At 43.6% G+C, this 24,030-nt stretch overlaps 1 protein-coding gene across 16 annotated transcripts in view; it reads left to right on the forward strand.

The window, feature by feature from the left end:
• clip1a (CAP-GLY domain containing linker protein 1a) overlaps positions 1-24,030 on the forward strand; it is a 159,344-nt gene continuing 135,314 nt past the window's right edge. For 15 of the 16 annotated variants that reach the window (XM_078227064.1, XM_078227066.1, XM_078227076.1 and 12 more), the window contains exon 1: positions 21-157. The gene's annotated coding sequence lies outside the window, so the exon portion shown is untranslated. Of the gene's footprint in view, positions 158-24,030 lie in introns of all 16 variants that reach the window. The other variant, XM_078227070.1, reaches the window with a different exon arrangement.

Here is a 24,030-nt window from a genome sequence, read left to right on the forward strand (position 1 = left end):
GCTGACTCTGGGCTGTGTGGGAGGTGGCCTGACGTCAGTTGGCGGGGCCGCCTGTCGGGCTGCTTCTCTCTCTGTGAGTCGCTGGCTGGAGCAGGCGGAGCGGAGCCGAGAGGAGAGGCCGGGACAGGAGCCGGGGACAAAGTTACCACAAGTGGAGGTGAGTTTGTCCCCAGGGCCTTTGGGGAGGGTGGGGGGAAGCTGGGCCGGGCTGCCTGGAGGCTGGGCCGCCTGGCGGAGGCTGTGGGGCGGCGAGTGCGGCTGGGCCTGGGCTCCCCGGCCGGGCCTTTGGGGAGGGAGGGAAGCGGCTGGGGAGCTGGAGGCAGTTAGTGCTGAGCGGCGGGGTGGTGTTTGAATGTGAACTTTGAAACGGTGAGGGGAAAATTGCCGGCGGGAACACCCTGAACCCCTTCCCCCAGTTAAAGCAGCCACGGCGGGTTTTTCCCCTCACATAGAGACCGGGACACAATCTCCCTGTCACTTCCAGCCGCCCTTTTCTCCACTTATGTCTTGAGCATTCAGATTTTATTTTCAAATATACACTTGCTGCTTCTCTCGCGTCGAGTCGTGGTGCCTGTCAGATGACAAGGAGCCTGTGCCAACTCACACCAGGGCTCTCTCTCACTTTAGTCAGCCTCTGCTCTCTTACTTTATCAAGTGTCCAATAAATTCATAACTGTTGCACAACGACAGCAGAATGTGACTGTATCTCGAAACCAGAGCCACAAGATGAAGTTGCACAACCCACCTGCGTTGTTGAATTCTTTTGGCACTATTAAATAAGAGGTATGCCTTATGTTTATTTAAATCAGATTTGTTTTAAGGTGACTAACTATAAGTGGTAATTGGATTAAGTAGTAACAAATAAACAGGTGCTCTCCTGAGCTGGTTTTGACCAGCTTGTCTTTTTCTGCTTGTCATTTTCATCAGTTTATAAGGCTGGTTTTGTATTCTTTATAGCTTCAGTGGCCAAACAATTTTTTTGAATTCCTGTATTATTGACTAGCAGTTATTTTTAAATCCACATGTACAGAGATATTGCATTAATTGGATTATGCACAATTGCATCTTTGTTTTTAAGTCACTCCATCCCTCCTTGTCTCTGTAGCTCCTCCAGCCCCACGAACCTCTGATTTATAATATGTGCTCCTCTAGTTCTAGCCTCTTGAGCATCTTTGATTTTAATCCCTTCTCTGTAGGTGGCTGTGCCTTCATTTGTCTGGACTCTGGAATGCTCTATCCCTAAACATCTCTGTACCTCTCTTTCCTCCTAAAAAACCTACCTCTTTAAGTCCAAAGATGTGGGGTTAGGTTGATTGGCCATGCTAAAATTGCCCCTTAGGGTCCTGAGATGTGTAGATTAGAGGGATTAGTGGGTAAAATATGTAGGGATATGGGGGTAGGGCCTGGGTGGGATTGTGGTCGGTGCAGACTCGATGGGCCAAATGGCCTCTTTCTGCACTGTAGGGTTTCTATGATTCTTTGACCAAGGTTTTGGCCATCTGCCTAAATATCGTCTTAAGTGACCCAGAGTCCAGTGGACAATAAAGGAATGATGATATAATTGTGGCTTGCAGGGGAACTTGCAGGCAGTGGTGTTGTTATGCATCTGCTGCACTTGTCCTTCTAGATGTTGGTGGCTGTTTGGAAGGTGTTGCCTAAGGAACCTTGGTGAGTGCCTGCATTGCATCTTATGCTCGTCAGTAGTAAAAGGATTGAATGTGTGTGGAAGGGGTAGCAATCAAGCAAGCTTCTTTGTCCTGGATGGTGTTGAGTTTCTTGATTGTTGTTTGAGCTGCACTCATCCAGGCAAGTGAAGAATATTCCATCACACTCCCGACTTGTGCCTTGTAGATGGTGGACAGGATTTGGGGAATCAGGAAGATCCCTAGCCTTTGAGCTGCCTTGTAGCCACAGTATCTATATGGCTAGTCCAGTTCAATTTTTGGTCAATTGTAACCCCCAGGATATTGATAGAGGAATTCGGTGATGGTAATGCAATTGAATGCCAAGGGACAATGTTTAGATCCTCTCTTGTTCGAGATGGTCATTGTCTGGCACTTGTAGCCCAAGCTGGATATTGTCCAGGTCTTGCTGCATTTTGGATATGTACTGCTTCAGTACCTAAGAAGTTGCGAATGATACTGAACATTGTGCAGTCATCAGCAGATATCCCCACTTCTGACCTTCTGATGGGAGGAAGATCACTGATGAAACACCAGAAGTTAGTTGGGCTGAGTACATTCCCCAGAGGAACTCTGCAGTGATGCCATGGAAATGAGATGATTGACCTCCAACCACCGAACCATCTTCCTTGATGCCAGGTATGACTCCCTCCAACAAGTGGGTGGTTTACAGCCTGATTCGCATTGATTTCAGTCTTGCTATAGCTCCTTGATGCCATACTTGGCAAAAAGCAGCCTTGATGTCAAGGGCATTCAGTCTCACCTCATTCTTTGAATTCAGATCTTAATCTTAAAGAACAAAGAAAATTACAGCACAGGAACAGGCCCTTCGGCCCTCCAAGCCTGCACCGACCATGCTGCCCGACTGAACTAAAACCCGCTACCCTTCCGGGGACCATATCCCTCTATTCCCATCCTATTCATGTATTTGTCAAGATGCCCCTTAAAAGTCACTACCGTATCCGCTTCACTACCTCTCCCGGCAACGAGTTCCAGGCACCTACTACTCTGTGTAAAGAAAATCTGCCTCGTAAATCTCCTTTAAACCTTGTCCCTCGCACCTTAAACCTGTGCCCCCTAGTAATTGACTCTTCCACCTGGGAAAAAGCTTCTGACCATCCACTCTGTCCATGCCTCTCATAATCTTGTAAACTTCTATCAGGTCGCCCCTCAACCTCCGTCATTCCAGTGAGAGCAAGTTTTAGTCATGTTTTGACTAAGGCTGTAACGAGGCCTGGAACCATGTGCCCCTGACAGAATTGAGGCAGAGCAGTGGTGAGCAGGTTTGACAGCGTTGTTAATAACACCTTCCATCACTTTGCTAATGATTGAAAGTATTATGACAAGTAATTTACTATTTCTGGACTTGCCCAAACATTACTGGACAGTTTTCTGTCTCGAATGTTGTTGTTTAAAGTCCCAGGATTTAGGCATGCAATCTAGGTTAATGTTTGCGTTGTGTTGTAGGATGAGATGTTAAACGAGGGCTCATCTACCTGTTCCGGTGTAGATTAACAATTCTTTTGCATGATTTTAAGATGAACAGGGAGTTCTCAAGAAATCCTGGCGATCGTCCCTCACCCAACAGCACCAAAGAAAAAATGATCAGCTAACTCTTTTCATTAGTTGTTTACGTGCTAGCTGACTGCTGCATTTGCCAACATTAACAAGTGATATCTACTTGGAAAGTAATTGGCTGTGGAATTCTTTGAGGAATCCTGAGGGTGTGATAATATGCTAGTTTTTTGCTTTTTTAAAATTCATTTATTGGATGTGGGTGTCACTGGCTAGGCAGCCTTTATTGCCCATCACTAATTGCCCTGGAGAAGATGGTGGTGAGCTGCCTTCTTGAACTGTTGCAGTCCATCTGGTGTAAGTACACCCACAGTGCTGTTAGGGAGAGAGTTCCAGGATTTTGACCCAGTGACTGAAGGAACGGCGATTTATTTCCATGTTGGGATAGTGAGTGGTTGGAGGGGAACCTCCAGGTGGAGGTAGTCTTTTCAATTTCTTTTCCTTTTTATTTCATAATTTCATATTTTGTGTTCTACAGTTGCTAGCATTATATTTGTATATTTTTCATATCTTTATGCCATCCGAATGGGAATTTCTCCCATTAGGCTGTCAAAATTTGTCGGATTATTAAAGTTATGATCCAGATCCATTGCCTCCTGGTGGGACCAAACTTGTTGAATATCACCATATGTCCACTATTCATTATGGTTGATTTTTTTTCTCTAATTGGAAAAGCTGAGTTTAAAGAGAATTTACATTTCAACTTCGTACAACATTATTTTTATATTTGTTGTTAAAAGCCTCTTGCTAGGAATGTAACTGAGCAAACAAGTAAGAATTGCCTAAAATAGATGCTCTATATTTCCCCCTGCTTTTGTCTCTCTCTTTTGGCAATAAATTGTGCTTTGGTGTAATTCTACCTTGCCACACCCGCATGGCTGTTTGTTAGGTGTGAACCTTCGTTAATGTTGACAGTTCGGTGTACCTCAGCTGATTCTCCTAACACCCATTTTCTTCAGATATTTGCTGAACAGTGATTTAGGAATGGAAATGCGAGCTGAATTTTTCTTTCCCAATCCGGGATGCTGAGGTCAGTTGCAGTATCTTCACCATTAACCCAGTGTGGCATAGTTAAGTTGCCCTAAAGCAGACCATACATGGTATGTTCTTGATCTGCATAGCTCAATACAATGTCAAATGGCATATCTAATTCATTGATTTCAATTTGTAATATCTCCCAGGTACTGTTGAAGATTCGTACTTCGGTTGCACCTGTGAAAATTGTACCAGTGACTTTTACACTTCCTACTCGTGGCAGGTTATTCTCATCCTCCTCCGAAGATGTGTTGTTAGGAATACTAGGCACTGAATGTTTTTCCAGTGTTCTGGGTAGAAACAAAAGGAATCTATTTTTTTAATTAATTAAAAATAATCTTTTGTTGTGCAGTTTTAACAAAGCTGTGGGAATGTTATTTGTGGTAAGTGATTCAGCTTTTCCATAGTGGAGATTATAATCAAATACCTCAACTGTGTAAATCTAATCTTGATCTCATCCAGGAAAACAACCTCCCCTTGATTTTGTTTGGGTTGTAGACATTTTCTGCAAATTGGTAGGTTTTGGATTAAAATCAGGAATTAAGTCAGCCCATACTTAGTGCACGTACTAGAGATAGCTCTTACAACAATGGACGAACATATTTAATTAAATTGTGGTGATCTCAGTGGTTTGAAAAGTATATTTAGGGTTTCGGAATTCAGCCAATGAAGCAGCAGCCCAGACAGAACACTTCACAGAAGCTAACATTGATTCCACCTGCCCCCCCACCGCCCCCTCGGTTGTACTGCAGTGAAACAAGTCAACTGTGAAGGGTCCTAATAGGTAGTTTGTTTACTAGCTTACACTGACTTAAAGAACTTAGCAGTTTTGAGAAATTTATATTTTAAAGGAATTAGCAGGTGAAGTTTTCTGTCCCTCTTCCAGTGAGTACAATATTTAGAAGTAAAATTTATTAAGTTCTCCATAAAACTGCCCTTTAAGAATTTTTTTCAGGCAATCTTGTAATTGCATCATTAATATTTGCTTGTTGACTAGAAAACATAGGTTTCTATCCCTGTCTTGACTGCGAAGCATTCAGACCTCCTCAACAATTTCAGTTTCACTAACCTTGGCTGTGATTTCTCTGGGGCAGAGCGGCGTGCTTTCAGAAGTGAATATAATCTCTCTCTGAATTATTCAAGACTACCTTCCAGTGGCTGACATTGTTAATGTTACTCTGTGATTGGTTGATAGGAAATTTGCTTCAGTGAGGCATAATTAATTATTCTCTCCCTGGGTGGGTATTGAGAACGCTGCATATTCATTGTCCTAATACTTGGTATAAAACTTGTAAGTCAACTTTGGTTGTGCCACTGTTGCAGTCGCCATTTCTGCAATTACTAAACAACGTAATACTTGAATCATTTCCCGGCTATCTAAGAGGTAAAACTTCTTATTAAACATTTGGTTAGTAGTTTGGGGAAAGAAGTGTTAAGGTCATTATGATTTAACATCATAATGTTAAGATTGCATCTTAAAACTCATTTATATATCATGATGTAGCGAGTAAACCAATGACCTCAAATGCATTTATGCTTGTTTCTCTTGCGCTGGTTTTCTGCAAATTGATATGAAGAACTGCATTAAAAAATCATGCCCAAACCAGCTGTTTAATGGCCATTGCCTTTTTGTATCTGCTGTTCTCGTTGAATTTGGCACATACTTATACATGTGTAGGAAACTTAGCAAAAAGATCTGTGTATTTGAAGCAATTAAATGATTTGTAAAAGAAACACTTCTTATATTTGAGGAATTCTTTATTTGCCCTTATTTTTGGTTTTTGAGCATATGCAGAAATGTTTAACCTTGGAGAGCCCAAAACTTATCCTTTGTACAGTTAGGCTTCACTTCTGTGACGTAAAAGGAGACATGATTTGCTTCCTTGCCTTTTTATATAGAAGTCTCATTTGCTGTTTACACCTGTGCTCAGTGAGAGTGATATTGCAATATTACACTTCACTAAGGCATGGGAAATCAATTCCATCACGGATTTGAAAAATGTTCAGTGTATCTTGGAGCTGGTTACCTATTCTGTTAATTTGGTCCAAGACTAATATTGGATGTATTTTGGTATTAAAATAGTTTTTATTTTGAAAAGAAAATCCAAGTTTTTTGTATGAAGAAGATACTAAATGCAGAAACAACTTTTTTTGGTCGTGGATTAAATCTGAGTGCTAGCAAATACTTCAGAATAATTAAGTAGTGGAAAACTACAATATATTATTAATGTGGACACTTGGGAATGCAATTAGTGATATGAATAAGAAATTTAGATTATTCAAATCAAACAATACATTTTTAATGAAGGACATGAAAGAGTTTGTTTATGTATGCATTTGTGTTCCTGTTGTGTAATCAGCATTTAATCTTCCTCAAATGTGTAGTTTAATCTCAATTCATCATGGACAATTGTTCTGATACAGATCAAGCCGCTGCCAAGTGAGTTTGCATGTACTCATCAGTACAGGTAAAATTACTTTCTAAAGCCTAGAGTGGCATTACACATACAAAAGAAGATGGATTTAGAACTGTTATTTTATCTGGTATGAGATAGGGTCTTGTACGAGGTTAGAATTTTAAAGTGGAGGATGTAGGGGACTGGGAGTTGGTGTTTGTCACCAAGGACAGGATGATTGGTGAGCAAAGATTTAATGTGGAATAGGATATGGGTAATAGAGTTTGGATGAACTGGAAGTGTGGAGGAAGGAGGCCAAGCGGGTGAAATAGTTGAGTCTGCAAGGATGAGAGCTTCTGTAGCTCATGTGCTGAGCCAGAGTTGTTGGTGGGCAGTGTAACAGAGTTGTACGTAGGCAATCTTTGCATTTCACTTTATTCAAGACTGGATTCAGATAGTTAAGTTGATAGACCTGGATGTTGTCAGCATATATGTGAAAGCTGTGTCCATGTTTTTGCATCATGCTACTAAGGAATAGCATATAGCTGTAAGAGTGGAAGCTGATCATGGATTCTTGAAAGACTCCAAAGCTAACAGTGCGGGGTCATGGAAAGAGGCTATTGCTGGAGATGCTCCTACAATTGTATCGGTAAAAGTGGAACCAAGCAAGGGCAATCCCATTGAGCTGGATCATATAGGAGAGGCTTTGGGGAGGACTGGTGTCATTAGTTGTGTCAAAAAGTACAGAGATTGAGAAGGACAATCACAGGCTGCAGAGTGTAATTTGTAACTTCAATATTAGATGTTACAGTGCTATGACAAGCTGAGAGATTTATACATGGATTTGTGGAAAGTTGAACATGGATTTGGGAGGCAGGAAAGGGTGGTTGGAGATTGGGCAGTAGTTTGCAAGGTTGGAGGGATTGAGCATGGTTCTTCGAGAAGGTGGTTGGTGCCAGCAGTTTTGAAATGGAGGGAGATTGTATCTGAGGAGGGAGTTATTTGCAATGTCAGCCATTCTAGGGACCAGGAGAAAAAGTTGTATGGTTTATCAGTTTAGAAGGTGTGGGATAAAGGAAGCAGGAAATGGGTCACCTGGACAAGATGAACTCCCAGAGGGCATAGTGAAATAATAGAGAAAGATGTGGGTTCAGGGCTGGGCAGAGCAGGAGAAGGTTTGGGTATCAAGGGGACATGGGAGAAAGCAGCAGAGATGCTAAATGTATGATTTTAATCTAGGTTTCAAAGTCATTTATGGGTTCTTTGCATTCATGTGGGGTGTAGGAGTTAAAAATACAAAGAGATGATTGATGTCGAGAAAAGCAATTAGATTATAGTTTCTTTCTAGTGTGATCCAAGCAAAGTGGGTTTTGACCGAGGAGAGTGAGGCTTGATGTGTTCAGCAGATCTGGGAATGGATTGCAAAAGCAGTTGTGCATGAGATGAGCTTAAATTTGAATCACTTGGATTTGAAGAGCAGAGATACAAGGATTCATGATGGAGGATGGTTGGTATGGAAGAGATTAAAGCTTTTGCTAGATATAAAGGTATCACAGTTGGAGCTGAAGGGTGAAGGAACAGGGTTGACAGCTGCACAAGTATTGTAGTGAGTTGAAGGCCAAAGGCTAGGCAGTCAGCAACTTGAACGTACTATTGTGAGTGACTTAGAGTTCATTTTCCATGGTTGAACTAAAACAAAAGTAGAATTGGAAGGCAGTAGAGAGATGTACGTGATGAGATACAAGTAGTAGATGGTGATTACCTGATCTGTGATCAAGACCATGGGAGTAGAGAAGCCATATGAGATGGCAAGGTTCAGGGATTAGCTGTGAATATTTTAGGGGAGTTCATGTGGAGGAAGAGCTTTAAAAGAGAGGGGAAGGCAATGGGGTCAGAGAAGAGAGGGTGGTGTGTTGATCCGGAAATTGAGATCACTCAGGATAAGTGTTGCTCTACAAAGGTTGAAGAAAGAAAAGGAGGATATGGAGGGTTATTAGGTGTGTAAAGTTGGAAGAGAACATGTTTTTTTAATGTGGTGAAATGAGATGAAATGTATCGAAGAAAATGATGCTGGAAGTGAGATTTTGCAATAAGGATCAGATATCTCTAGTCATATTTTGGGCAAAACAAAAAATTCCACAGTTTTTTTCTTGGCTACAGTGATGAAACGTCAGGCATTCTTGACCTTAACGGGTAATTCAACCAGCTTCTGTAGAAAATTACTTGAACAGTTTAGTCTGGCTCTCCCTCATGTACGAGCCGATATGGCACAATGCGGATTGCAACTCAGCAATAAACTTCTTTGCTGCCGTTTAATATTTTCTCTGCTCGTATCTGGATTGTACCAAGCCAAATTGTACTTTGAACCCCAGTGACAAGATGGATTGGCCATACTAAATCGCCCCTTAGAAACATAGAAACCCTACAGTGCAGAAGGAGGCCATTCGGCCCATCGAGTCTGCACCGACCACAGTCAGGCCCTACCCCCACATATTTTACCCGCTAATCCCTCTAACCTACGCATCCCAGGACTCTAAGGGACAATTTTTAACCTGGCCAATCAACCTAACCCGCACATCTTTGGACTGTGGGAGGAAACCGGAGCACCCGGAGGAAACCCACGCAGACACGAGGAGAATGTGCAAACTCCACACAGACAGTGACCCGAGCCGGGAATCGAACCCGGGACCCTGGAGCTGTGAAGCAGCAGTGCTAACCACTGTGCTACCGTGCCAGGGGGATTAGCAGGGTAAATATGTGGGATTAAGGAGTTAGGACTAGGGTGTTGTCGGTGCAGGCTCGATGGGCCGAATGGCCGCCTTCTGCACTGGAGGGAGTCTATGCAGAAAGACCTTTTTAATTGCAGATGAATAGTTTGAGTAAGCTTACTTTGAATAGGTCAGCTCTGACTTATACCATGTACAGTGTAAGATCTACAGTTTTCTTTGTTCTGTACAGAAGCTGTGGTTTTTAATAAATAATAATGATGTGGGGGACATGGTGACTTAGAGCATTATACTTTCAGTGTGGAAAATTGGTTTGAATCTGGTCCAGAATAGTGGATATAGTATTTCTTGTCTTGCAGTGAGAGTTATGTCAGATGAATTTGTTATTGCTGCAAATCTAGGACACAATATTAATTCTGAAGTTGGCACCAAATTAGTATTCTAAAGAAGCAGAAAATAGCTGGTGCGAGAACTGTAAACACTTTGTTAATGCTTTCACGAGTAGGTGTCTTGTGGCAGTGTACATAGAAAAGGAAATTATTTTATAGAGCATTTTGCCAGATTCATAGAATCACAGAATTCCTACAGTGCAGAAGGAGGCCATCTGGCCCATCGAGCCTGCACCGACCATAATCCCACCCAGACCCTATTCCCGTAACTATCTACCCTGCTCGTTCCCATGAAACATCAGTTTTGAGAGACCAATAGTATGTGGCATAAATATTCAAGAGGATCATAACAATGAGAATTCCATACTTTTTAATGCTTTTTATTTGTTTTCCTCCTTTAATCTTTTTGAAACACCTGGCTCATTTAAATCTTCTGACTAAGCCTTCCATGATGGTTTACCTTTCACAATCTATACTGCTTGTCTTTGATTACCTCATACTCATTCAATACTCAGTCACTCCATTCCTGATTATAGATTTCACGAACTGACGTTAAAATTAATAGGCCTGTAGTTTTCTGTTACTTACCTTCCTGCCTCCTCTGAAATAATAATGCCTTTTGCGTTTTTCAATCCAAAGACAATTTCCTCACCTATTTTAATCCCCGGGTGCAGAAATCATCAGGGTCTGGTGGCTTAGTCTCTGACATTATTTTCTCCAAGACCATTTTAAAAAAACTTTTGAGGGATGGGCAATAAATGCTGGTCTAGCCAGCGTGCCCGCATCCCGTAAAATGAATAAGTAAGAGAGTTCTTTCCCTTTAATTACTTTTAGACTCCCTTGTACTGCTGGTATTTGCCCTTTTCCTTTACTGTGAGGATAGATACAAAGCATTTGTTTAACAAATCCGCCATTGCTTTATCCATTATAATCTTGCTTGAATCAGTCTTAAATGGCCCACAAACCGCACGGTCATTTTTTTCTTTTAATACATTTCTAGCATCCTTTACTAATAACTTTGATAACCCTTGCAAGTTTTTCTATTTTTTTTAATCTCTTTATTTTATTTATATCCCTTTTATGTCATTATATAGCTCTCCCCGTATGCTGGCTTTCCACTTGTCCTTGTATTTGTGTAAACCTTTCATTTAGCTTAATATTGTCCCTTATCCCATTTGTTGTTGTCAGTTAATTTGCTGTTTGCCTTTTAGGGGTTTATACTGATTTTGTATTGTGCAAACAATTTCTTTAACCACTAGTTTCCCCATTAACAGTTCATCACCCTTATCACAGTCAATTTATTTCTCTCTCCTTCAAAATTTATGTGACTTGAATTTCACCTTGGGCTTGTGACTCTTCTCGCAAAAGTAGAAATTTGTTGTCTTTATGACTTGAGCACTTAGCTTCTCCCAGACTGGGAGGGTTAAAATAAGGTAAAGGCAAAATTCATCTGCGAAACATGCATTGTACAATCTGGAGGTACAGTGGCACAGTGGTTAGCATTGCTGCCTCACAGCGTCAGGGATCTGGGTTCGATTCTGGCCTTGGGAAATTGGGTGGAGTTTGCACATTCTCTGTGTCTGCATGGGCTTCCTCCAGGTGCTCCAGTTTCTTCTTATAGTCCAAAGGTGTGCACAGATTGGCCATGCTAAGTTGCCCCTTAGTGTCCCAAGATGTGTAAGTTAGGTGGATTAGCCATGGTAAATGTACGGGGTTATAGGAATAGGGTGGAGGGGAAATGCAGGAACCCATGTTAGAAACTGAAATTGGGACAAGCTACAAAATCAGAAATAAATTAAAATTCCGAAAGATAATGCAGAGAAATTGTGACAGACAATTTTCTCAGATGCTTATGGTGACAAATAAAAGTTGCAAAACATATTATTGAAAACTAACTTGAGTTAATGAAAGTGGGGGAAAATAATTAAGTATTTCTAAACAGAACAGCAAAATTGAAGCTACCTGGAGCAGTATTTCAATCACGTTCCAACATATTTGAATTGATTGCAGATGGATTGGCTTTCACCTTTTACTTTAAGAAAATGATAGTGCAACTTTTGTTCAGTTTTGTAACAAGGAAATAAGCTGATTTAGAAATTACTTTCTGTCAGTACACCTGTAGTTATAAAATGCATGAAAGCAGTTGCAATATTAATTTCTGCTGCCTTAATTAAAAGTTAATGGATATTTGTTTAATGTGATGATGGGTCACTTGCTCAAGTCTTCACTTTACAGGTAACTTCAGAATCATAAATTATGCAGGAGTTTTATTCATGTGTCATGTCCTGTGATTTTATTCTACACTTTGCATTCAGTTGGACATTCTTATATATAATTTAGTAAAAGCACGTCTAGTAAGATCATCTGGAAGCAGTAAGGATGCCCACTAGCTTAAATTAAATCAGGTGGTGACAAATTTCACTGCTAAAGCAGTCTTTAAAAATGAAAACAAGCTCTTGAGGCTTCCTGTACTGTTCGTATTTTAATGATTGCCAGTTAGCTCTTTCATATTAAATATTCTAGCACCAATTGGAGACTGATGATCAGTTCTCATTACATGTGCTGAGCATGCATATGTAGAACTAAGCCTTCTCTTCATTGATGACCAGGCAGTAAATGTACATTTCCTTGCTCACATAGATGTAAGAAGAACTACATTCTTTAGTATTTTATTGGAGAGGTAAAAAATGTACCACTGAGCCTGGATGTAGTCAATCAGGAAATATGAAGCTGCATATACAGAATGTGATTGCATTAAACTACACAACAAAATATATCCTTGATGTATTTGTTCCATTCATCGAACCACTGAAATTGTCAGATGATATTTGGGGTTAAAGTTGCTTCTATTAAGTCTTTGCATGAGTTATAAATCCTTTTCTAAACCCAGTCCCTCCCTTAAATTTTCTCAAAGCTGTGTGTTCATTCCATCTCCACATCATGTTCATTCCATTGACACTGGACGGCAACCGCACCCTTTGGGCGTGTATTTTCATTAACGAGCTTCTGTTTGAATTTTATTTGACTATCATCCAAAAATTATGTCAGGCTTTGTGCACTGTTTTCATATTTTGGCACCGAGTTTCCATTTTGGTATTTTTTGTTCTCATTATATACAAGAAAATGCAGAAGGGCATTATGGTGGCTTGAGTGGAAAATAACATGCAAAGGCCAAAAATCGATGTTATGTTGTCATAAAACCAGGCCGTGATTGTGCGCTCCAGCCATCAATGGCAGGCCATATTTCCCACCACTGCATGTTGAGAACATTTTAACACATCTGCATCCCATTATAAGAACTCCCTTCCCCATGCTGGATCATCCAGGCACATCGGGGTGTGATTAGAACAACGTGTTTCACAAATGTGCAGCTGGCAACTTGCACTCTGCTTATGACTTTGAGATTAGTTTGCCTACCTTGCAGGAATCAGCACCAGTCTTCAAAGGCAGCATGACACCACTTTCAATGGGTTGTCACAGGCAGGTCTCTCTCTACCAGACCAGCAGGAACGTGGGCGTGGCTTTTGGGCCTCAAAGTTAGGGCCGTACTGGGGGAAGTGAGGGGATAATTGGCCTCAGGCAGGAGAAGGGGCTGCAGGACAAGGACTCCACTGGGAAAGGGGGCAACTGGCCACAGGCAGGGGAAGCGGCTACATAAAGTCACTTGGGGACAGAATGGGAAGAATGCTGGGTGAAGAAGTGCTTCAGTTTACATTGGGCTTGCAAAGTCTTTCCTCATCCTGGGGGAGGGAATGCAAGTCCAGTCTTAATCATGCCCAGCATGTTGTGCACAGGGCGCAATGGTAACATCATATGCCTTGGTCCGTGGGGTTCCTGGCATCGTAATGGGCTGCAGGTGGCACACTCAGTCATGGGAGGCATCTGCAGCCAGGGTATTGTAGGCTATCTGAGGGCATATGGGGGTGTATGTGTTTAACTGTACAAGTGGTCTCAAAGTGGAGCAGGGTGAGATCAAAAACGTTCAAGGACTAACATGGATATGCACCGCAAACACAATGGGATCAAGGAATATAGGGAGAGGGTGGAGAGTTCAGTGAGGGAGGGCAACCTGAACATTAAGCTCCTCTGGGACATTGGGAGGCGTTCCCACACGGGGAGCACCCTGCTGGTCTGACAGAGAGACAGTTTGCATTACCATCATCCAACTTGCAGAGCGATAGCACAGTACAAAATAAAATGAGGCGAAACCCTGATGGTGAAGGCACTGCAGGCGGGTTGGAGACTTGGTGCATGCTCCGGGGGCGAGGATGGCAATTAAACAGCTAAGACATGTTCGGAGCCTTTAAATGACAGTGCAAGGAATCAAGAAAGAGAAGCAATGATGCCCATTCATGCAAGATTAATTCCACAAAGTGGCACAAATGAATCTCCTTGTTTCAACAACTTGTTTGCAGCATGGAAATTCTCCAGAGTGATGACAGCTCCAGAGCAATTGGTTGACTGGACAATCTTCAGAAATCTGTTTGAAAGTTGGTGCTGGATGGTTCGCAGAAGAAAAGCACAGGCCCCCCTCAAATAATCTCATTTCTTGACTAAACATTTATCCTCATGTTTATTCTGAAGGGTATAGTATTAGAGTGCAGTGAATGAGGATCCTAGTACCAGGGCTGAAAGCAGCACATCCAGGCGCCTGGCCAAACCAATGACATAGCAGTCAGTCGTGTTGGGGGGGGGAGCGGGGGTACCTTGATAGGCACCCCACACTGGCCATCATTTCGGGGGTGAGTCGTGTCAGACAAGAAAACAAAGTTTTGAACCCACATTCACTGATGAGTCATTGACAAAAAGAGGACCTTTGGAGACTAATGCTGACTCTTGTCTGTTTCTTACTGATACTGCAAAGGGGGAACCATCAGGAAGATGGAGCATGGATTTGTAACTGCCTGCATAACTATATACAGGTAGGAGAGTAAGAGGAGAAGATTGTGATGGAGGTGCCACACAAAACCTTCAAGACCAAGGGCCAGCAGGCCTATTCCAGACACAGTGGACGAAGCTCACAGAGACGTTGTGCATAGACATTTTGTCAGGCCCAGGATGTACAGACCCCACATGTCTTATCTGCAGATTATTGAGAACCAATGTTGCCGTTGCCATTGCCACCCCAGATCCAGGGATTTGAGGACTCACATTTGCCATATTCTCCAGGAATTGATGCCATGGGGACTTGGCGAACATCCATTGCTAGTGACTATGAAAATAGCCACTGTACTGACTTCAAGGCAACTGGCTCTTTCAAGGACTCAACTGGGGACCTCTGTGGAATCTCAAGCAGCAACACACAAAAACATTGACTCTGTCTACACTTCCCGCTGCCTCGGCAAAGCAGCCAGCATAATTAGGGACCCCGGACATTCTCTCTTCCACCTTCTTCCGTCGGGAGAAAGATACAGAAGTCTGAGGTCACGCACCAACCGACTCAAAAACAGTTTCTTCCCTGCTGCCATCAGACTTTTGAATGGACTTACCTTGCATTAAGTTGATCTTTCTCTACCACCCCAGCTATGACTGTAACACTACATTCTGCACTCTCTCGTTTCCTTCTCTATGAAGTGTCTGTTTTGTCTGTATAGCATGCAAGAAACAATACTTTTCACTATGTTAATATATGTGACAAATTAAATCAAATAATGCATACATGATGCCCTATTTGCCAAGGCCCTTACTTGCGTCTACTTGAGATCGAGCCAGGAAGCCAGATCACTGGGGTTTGCTGGATTTCCGGGTGCCATCAACTGTGCTAATGTGGCTATAAAAGCTCCCTGGCAGCAGCCACCACAATACAGAAAGAGGAAAAACTCAATGTACAATTGTTCTGTGACTACAAGAGTCTTACCATGCAGGTTTGTGCCAGATATCCAGGAAGTGCCCAAGACTCGGTACATTTTAAGTAGCAGATCACTGACATCATTGAAGGACCACATAGAATCCAGGCCTGGCTCTTTGGGGAGAAGGGGTACCTGCAAATGACGTGGCTGATAATCCCTGCACGGCAGCCAAGGGAAGGTACGATGCTCATTCTGCTCCCGAAGCATTGGTGGAGCACACCATGAGCATTGCTAAGTCTGGACGGATCTGGCAGTACACTCCCCATAGGGTCTTGAGGATCATGGTGGCATACCATGCGATGCGCAAACTAGTGCTGCAAGGGGGGGAACATTTTGATTTAATTTGATTTGTCACATGTATTAACATGGTGAAAAGTATTGTTTCTTGCATGATGAGATACATGCCTCTTCCAATGAGGAAGACCTTGAAGGGGGTGAGGGTGATGAGCTCAAGGGAACCAAGGCTGCAGGGGAAGAGGCCATAGCATGGGCGAGATGAAGCAGGTATGTACATAAGGCTCAGATAGCCAACAGGAGGGTGATGCATTGCAGTAGTACCCTCTTGGAAAAGTGACTACCATCATGGGCCAACAGGAATGCCAGCATTGCAATTCGTCTCATTTCAACCATGCATTTCATGAGAGTGCACAGTTACACATCAGGTTCACATTCTGTTCATCTTTTGAATGATAATGTGGCCTCACTGAGATGAAGAGTTAGCTGGAGGAGATAATCCCAGCATCAGACATTAGAAGGTGCTGTCTCTTCAAGCTTCTCTCCAGGATCCTAGTTGCGACAACAGCCTACAAGAAGCAGAAGCTGCTGCACACCGTGGGCTTGTAGCTATGTGCCTTTGATCTGCAAGGCTCCTCCAGGAGATCCATCCCGAGCAACGGAACAGCCGACTCTGTAGAACATTGGTTAATCTGACAATTCACATTTGGGCAAGGCAGCTAATGACGTTCTGCTGCTGTGAATCCATTTAGTGGTGACTTGGTCACTTGTGGAGCATTCTTCCAAATCACAGTGACATTTGATACTCTCGGGGATGCTGGGCTGCACTTATCCTCACCTTAATATGGATGCAGACCACCTAAGGATGCCTATGTCAAACACCTGCCTGCTAGACATTAAAGTGCTCCTCTTTAACATAGACATTGTACCCTCATGACCAGCCTTGCCCCTTGCAAAGTCCAAAATGCTCAGACAACATGAAGCCCTCAAGGTCATGTCTTTGCTTACAAAGAGCATGCTTCATCTTCAGTACATTCTTGCTCCTATCCCATTACTCTCCTCAACATTGTCTAAAGCAACACTGCAATTCCAGAGCATGCTCAAAGTCTCTCTTGCCTGCCAGAAATTGCCATTTGGAGTTAGCATCAGTGATCTTGGCGGGTGCTCAGGTAATAGGACACACAGCTCTGCAACCCTATTTTGTGCCGAGAGTCTTGTGCTGGCAATACACACAATTGCTGGGTGAGAGGCGCTCGAGGTTGTATGCTTGAGCGCCAGGACAATAATGTGGCTAAGAGGGGCAGAGCTTCGTTACCTTGAGATGGCAAAGTGCTCTCACTTATTGGTGAGTTCAGCAGATGTATGCTCAGTCGAAAATGCGGTTGGCAGACAGCAGCACAGACAAGCTTGGAGTATGCGCTCATAGCGTGAAAACCCTGCCGGGGGACATAGCACATGGAGTTGCGCGATCTCCATGTGTGAATCTATCTCTCCTTGTATTCTACGCATTCCCCCTTCAAGAATGCAGATGAGATAGAACACTTCTGCCTCGATCTTTCGCAGCTAAGAATAAACATGACATGACCCTGCAAAGTATGTGAATGAGGCTTATTCCACAAGCACACTTGACATTAGAGCTGAGGCACCGTGGATGTAGAGAATGTTTTGGAAAGGGCCACGCACTGATGATATGGAAGCACGCTACATAGACAGGAGGCCCATAATAGTGACGTCTGCAATAAGTGGGGATAAGGACCAGGGTGTATCACCTGATTGACAGCTACACAGCTCATCACAAAAAGATGTACACAGGGGATAAGGGAAATGGGTGCGATTCTATTTACACTTGTGAATATGTTGTGCACACCCATGCCACCATTGTGCTCCTCAATTTTTTTCTAATTTTTCATAACCCTACTGTTATATCTGGTTGTGTCCCTGACATCTACAGTGGAAGTGCTGGTAGCCTGCTGAATGCCATGCCCTGTAGTCTGTGATGACTTTGGCAGGCATCCTCTGGAGGACCTCAGTCTGTTTTGGGTCTCCCACAGTAAGGCAAGTGGACCCTGTGGAGCTGGAGGTGATGGGCTCACAGGAAGAGGGGATTGGGAATGGCTGGACACTCCCAGAGTCACCTGAGTGGATGACCCTGGGCTGTCTATCTGGTCCTCATCCCTACAGGTGCCGGAGGGCACTGGCTGACTCCTTGAGGTGAAGAGTCAGCTGGAGTGGGATTGAGATTGGCTGAGGTTTCAATGAAAGAAAATAGTGATAATTAGTGCATGGCAGGTAACTCTAAAACAGGTCAACACACTCCGTATGGTGGTGTGAGGGGTGAGCTGGTGCAGCAACTTCATGGGCTTTTGCCACTAACCTCATCGTCACTGCAGGCACACTCGACTCCGGCCAGCTCTATGGCTCAGCTTTTGAACAGAGGGGACCTTGGGTTTCCAGCACTTCACCCCCAGTCTGCGACCTCTTCCTGCAATTGTTTGTGAACATGTCGTGCATAAAGACAGACCGAGGAGAGAATGAGCAAGCTGCATGCCAGGGCAGATGACAAGAATGTGTGGGCAGTTAGGGGAGTCATGGACAGAATGAGGGTGTGAATTGCAGAGGATATGAGGCTGAATGGATATGTGAGGATGTATGAGGTAGAGTGGTGTATCAGAAAGAGAGTGGTGATGTCCCTTGAGCTGGCAGCGTTGTGAGAAATATGTGGTAGATTTGCGTGTGTGAGTTGAGAATAATGAGATGGTTGACTTACCCTGGTGGAACATTCGTCCTCGCCCTGCACTGGGTGCCTCACCTGTACTGCATTGGCATTGACCACTGCTGACACTGCCTCCCAAGCCATGTTGGCCACCTTACTGGTGCTCCTGCAGCCAGAGCGGGGGTTGAGGACATAGGGTTGGACCTCCTCTGCGTCAAGCAGGCATCCCAGTTGAGACATCAGTAAATCTGGGGGCTGCCGTTGCCTTGTTTATTGGAGGCATTTCTTCGATGAGGCAGTCCTGAGATTCCGACATTGAGAAAGCTGTGTATGGTTGCAGTTTAGATGTGTCTGAAGTGAGGAAGCGGTGAGTTCATGGTAGGGCAGTCGATTCAGTGACTACCTACCAGCAAGCTGACGTATTCCCCATGTTTGCATAATTAATGGGGAGCGGATAATGCCGCTATTGCGGCCAGCGGGTGGAGCGTTAGTTTTCATGCCCGCTCCTACACTTATTGCAGTGTGGGGGGAAAAATCCCATCCTGCACAGTCTCTGTAAACTCTCAGAAATCTTAGGGCAATGGCACAGTAGGTTAAGGAAATGAAAGGCATTTTCTGATATTTAGTTCAGGGTTGTGCAAGAACAAATGATAGTCTGCCTGTTGTGGTTGCATGCTGGGTACTTCCAAAAAATATAGCAAAATCATAATTTTTGTGTAATCAATTTTACAAAAATAGTTTCAGCAAAGAGCTGGGTATGTTATCACTTTTACTGGAAACATGTAATAAACAAAATTATGCTGATTATGTATTTTCTCCTCAAAGTACATTGACACGTGTAACCTTGGAAGAGTGATGATGAAATAGGAGACTGATGTATGGAATGGTGCATCAACAACTCTTAGGATCTAAGATTCTATTTATCTTTGCCAGATTTTGTATTGGGAATGTCTAGAATTTGTTTTGCCGACATGATGAATTGTATAATCTGAAAGCTACCGCTGGCATTTAATACTCTGCTTTAATGTTAAATAGTGCACTAAAAATATTTGTCCAATGTACAAGTTAAAAGATTTGAAATTGCCGCACCATAGACTTTTTCTGTTTTAACTTATGATATTTCCAGATTTGGTTGCATTTTATTTTTAAACCAGGGTAGAATAACCTTTTAACCCCAGTTTTCTTTAGTGTCAGTAAACTTTTAAAATTTTTACTTGGGATGTGGATGATGCGAGTAAAACTTAGCACATCCTTTGTTGCCATAAGAAAGTGGGGATGGGTCATAGAAACATAGAATAGAATCCATACAGTGCAGAAGGAGGCCACCTGGTCCATCGAACCTGTACCAAAACAGGCCCCATCCCCGTAACCCTATGTATTTATCCTGCTAATCCCCCAACACTAAGCGGCAATTTAGCATGACCAATCCACCTAACCCGCACATCTTTTGGATTGTGGGAGGAAACTGGAGCACCCGGAGGAAACCCATGCAGACACGGGGAGAACGTGCAAACTCCTTACAGTCACCCAAGGCTGAATTGAACCCAGGTCCCTGGCGCTGTGAGGCAGCAGAGCTTGCCATGGTGCTGCCCTGTTCGTCTTGAATTGATATGCCCAGAATAATAACAACAACAGCTTGTATTTAAATAGTGACTTTAATGTAATGAAACATTGGAGGTGCTTCACAGCAGCATTGATTAAGCAGGGAATTCCAAGGTTTTGGTGAATATTTTTGAAGGAAAGGCAGTATATGACCAAATTAGGAAAGTATGTGACTTGGAGGGGAACTTTGAGGTGATGGTTCCTCTGATATTGTTGTCCTTGTCCTTCTTGGTAGTGTCAAAGGAATTGGGTGGTACTATTCATGCATTCTTGGTGAATTCCTGTCATGCATGTGGAGATGGAGCATATTGCCACTACTATTTGCTGGTAATTGAGGGTGTGGATATTATCCAGTGGCCAGGGCATCAATCAGGTGAAACATTTTGTCTTGGATGGTGTGGAACTTGAGAGTTAATTTCATCGCACACCTGTATGAGCGTGGTAGATCATGACGAGGCTTTGAGAAATCAGGATGTGAGTTTTGCGTCTGACCTACTCTAGGAACCATTTTGTTCTGTGGCTGGTGCAGTTCAGCTTTTGGTCAATTTATGCACTGTTGAAAATCAACAGTGGTAATTCCATTTTTGGGAATGTTCATTACATGGCCTTATGTTGCCACTAGTCAATGCAGGTCTTGAGGCTGACCATGTCATTCTGTAGGCTTTATTATCTGATAAGTTGCACGTGGAACTGAAAACTGAGGAGTTTTCAGTGAATTGTCCCACAGAAATATCATTTGGTAAAGATGGAACCGCAACAAGGACTATTCTGAGACCTAATCAGCTGAGATGATAGCTGTCATTGATGGAAAAGGAAATGTACATTACAGTTCTCCTTGGAGAAAGGAAGGTTAGGAGATTTGATAGAGGTGTTTACCATCATGAGGGGTCTAGACAAAGTACATAGGGAGAAACTATTCCCAGTGGTGGAAGGATGGAGAATCAGAAAATACCAATTTCAGGGTGAATGGCAAAAGAAGCAATGGTGACATGAGGAAAAACATCTTTATGCAATATGGGATCTGGAAAATAGTGCCTGAGAATTTCGTAGGGCAGATTCGATTTTAGTTTTCAAAACAGAATTGAATCATTATCTGAAGAGAGAAAAGTTGCAGGGCAATGGCAAAAAAACAGGGGACTGGGACTAGGTGAATTGCTCTTGCAGAGAGCCAGCACAGACATACTGGACTGAATGGCTGCCTCCTGTGTTATTATTCAATAAGTCCAACAGCTAAAACACCGCACAACCTGTAAGTAGCTAAAATAACCATGCGGAAGATGGAGATATTATGAAAATAAACACTGCATCAACTTATGTCAAGAAATCCAAGCCCTCTTGATGATAGAAATCTACAAAACTATGTATGAAGGGGTCAAGAGGGTGCCTGGCTCAAACATCACCACCAAAGCTGCCTCTGAAGTCAGCAGATGGTGAAGTATTCACTGACTGAAATGTGCTGCTGTCCCAAAAGTACTGAATATCTCCCTTGACACTCTCCCATAGCTTCCTGTCATGGATGAGTTAGATGTGTTAGATGAAGAAGCCTCATCAATTGAGCTTAAGGTGACCGTAGACCACCTTGCAAATAGAAGGACACCCAGCCAGCAGGGAATCCCAAACCAAACTGCTCAAGCATGGAAAGCCCCACTCACTGCACACCTTTATGACCTTCTCCTTCTCTGTTGGAAGGAAGGCTTGTTCTACAGGAGATGCATGGCTTCAAAACCATCATACTGTACAAAAACAAAGGCAGCAGCATTGAGACTACAACAGCTACATCTTCAGCATCACAGGCAAGGCTGTTGCTACTTAAAAGACTTCATCCTTTTACCCAGAAGGACTGTGCAGATTTCCTTGTTGACAGATTTATTGTGGACATGATCTTCCCCATATGCCAAGGAAAAGAGAAATGTAGAACAGTGGTTTCCAGTCATGGCACACCTCTATACTATAAAAAATATTGAGGAACACCTCTTATTTTCTATCATCTTCCCTTACTGGGAATTTCATTTTTAACTTTTGCCTGTTTTTTATTAACCTCTCACTGTCTCTCTTGCTTCGACTCGTCGGTCGGCAGTTCCAACGTGCCACAGTGAAAAACCGCATCAACCTCCTCAGAAGACAAACATGGGACACGGCGGACAGAGTACCCTTTGTCGTCCAGTACTTCCCTGGAGCGGAGGGGCTGCGACATCTTCTCCGGAGCCTTCAGCATGTCATCGATGGGGACGGGCGTCTCGCTGGGGCCGTCCCCACATCCCCACTTCTTGCCTTGGGGTAACCGTACGGCCTCGAGCGGACCATTATCCGCTCGAGGCGAACTGCCTGGCCTTCGGGAGGGCAGTGGCCGTGGCGCCGTGCGGCCCTGCCATGGTGACCTCTGCGGGACGTGCCGGATCATTGACACGGATGCCACCATCTTACATGAGAACACCATCCACCAGGTACACGGTACATACTCTTGCAACTCGGCCAACGTTGTCTACCTGATACGCTGCAGGAAAGGATGTCCCGAGGCATGGTACATTGGGGAGACCATGCAGACGCTACGACAACGGATGAGTGAACACTGCTCGACAATCACCAGGCAGGAGTGTTCCCTTCCAGTCAGGGAACACTTCAGCAGTCACGGGCATTCAGCCTCTGATCTTTGGGTAAGTGTTCTCCAAGGCGGCCTTCACGACACACAACGACGCAGAATCGCTGAGCCGAAGCTGATAGCCAAGTTCCGCACACATGAGGCGGCCTCAACCGGGATCTTGGGTTTATGTCACACTATCTGTAACCCCCATAATGACTTGCCTGGGCTTGCAAAATCTCACTAACTGTCCTGGCTGGAGACGATGCACATCTTTAACCTGTGCTTAGCCCTCTCTCCACTCACATTGCCTGTACCTTTAAGACTTGATTACCTGTAAAGACTCGCATTCCAACTATTATTTTGTAAATTGAGTTTGTGTCTTTATATGCCCTGTTTGTGAACACGACTCCCACTCACCTGATGAAGGAGCGAGACTCTGAAAGCTTGTGCTGCCAAATAAACCTGTTGGACTTTAACCTGGTGTTGTGAGACTTCTTACTGTCTCGCTTCTCCCAGGGTTTTTGTGCCCTTTTTGAGTTTTCGCTTTTTGTGCAGGCGCATGAGACCTTTGTATTCAGCTCAAGTCCCATTGGTCATGGGTGTGGGCCTGACCAACATAAAAATTCAAAACCACGCACGTGCAGCTCTTTCCCAGCTGGCACACGCACGGGAAACCCAAAAGTGATTGGGTCTTGGAGATGCCAACCACAGAGTTGAAGATAAAAGTTAGTTTTAGTTTAATTACAAGAATTTTGAATCTATTTTGCAGCAGACTCGGGATGAGGGGGTCAAGAACCACTGGTGTAGGCAGTGGGGGGTGGGGTGGTGTTCGGGAACCACTGGTGTAGGGGGTGGTTGGGGACCACTGGTGCAGAGAGTGAGGCTGTACCCCTTTAGTTTTTGGAGATGTCATTAAGGCACTCAACACCCCTCCAGTGGCAGAGTTCGACAAGATTTTGGGAAAAATTGCCTGTCCACCTAAGCTGTTCAGTCTCATCCACTCCTTCCATGACAACAAACACTGCACTATACGGTTTGGGGCATTTCCAACAATTTTGGAGTGAAGAATAGAGTGAAATGGGGGCTGTGTCCTAGCCCCGACTCTATTTGGTATCTTCTCCATGCTCCTGACCTTTGTCTTCCCCGCAGATGTGGAAGTCTACCTGCACATCAGGTCAGATGGCAAGTTTTACAATCTAGCCAGACTGAAAGTGAAGACAAAAATGCCAAGTCGTGATCAGGGAACTT

Source organism: Mustelus asterias, chromosome 13 (assembly GCF_964213995.1).
Source record: "Mustelus asterias chromosome 13, sMusAst1.hap1.1, whole genome shotgun sequence".
NCBI classification, from domain to species: domain Eukaryota; kingdom Metazoa; phylum Chordata; class Chondrichthyes; order Carcharhiniformes; family Triakidae; genus Mustelus; species Mustelus asterias.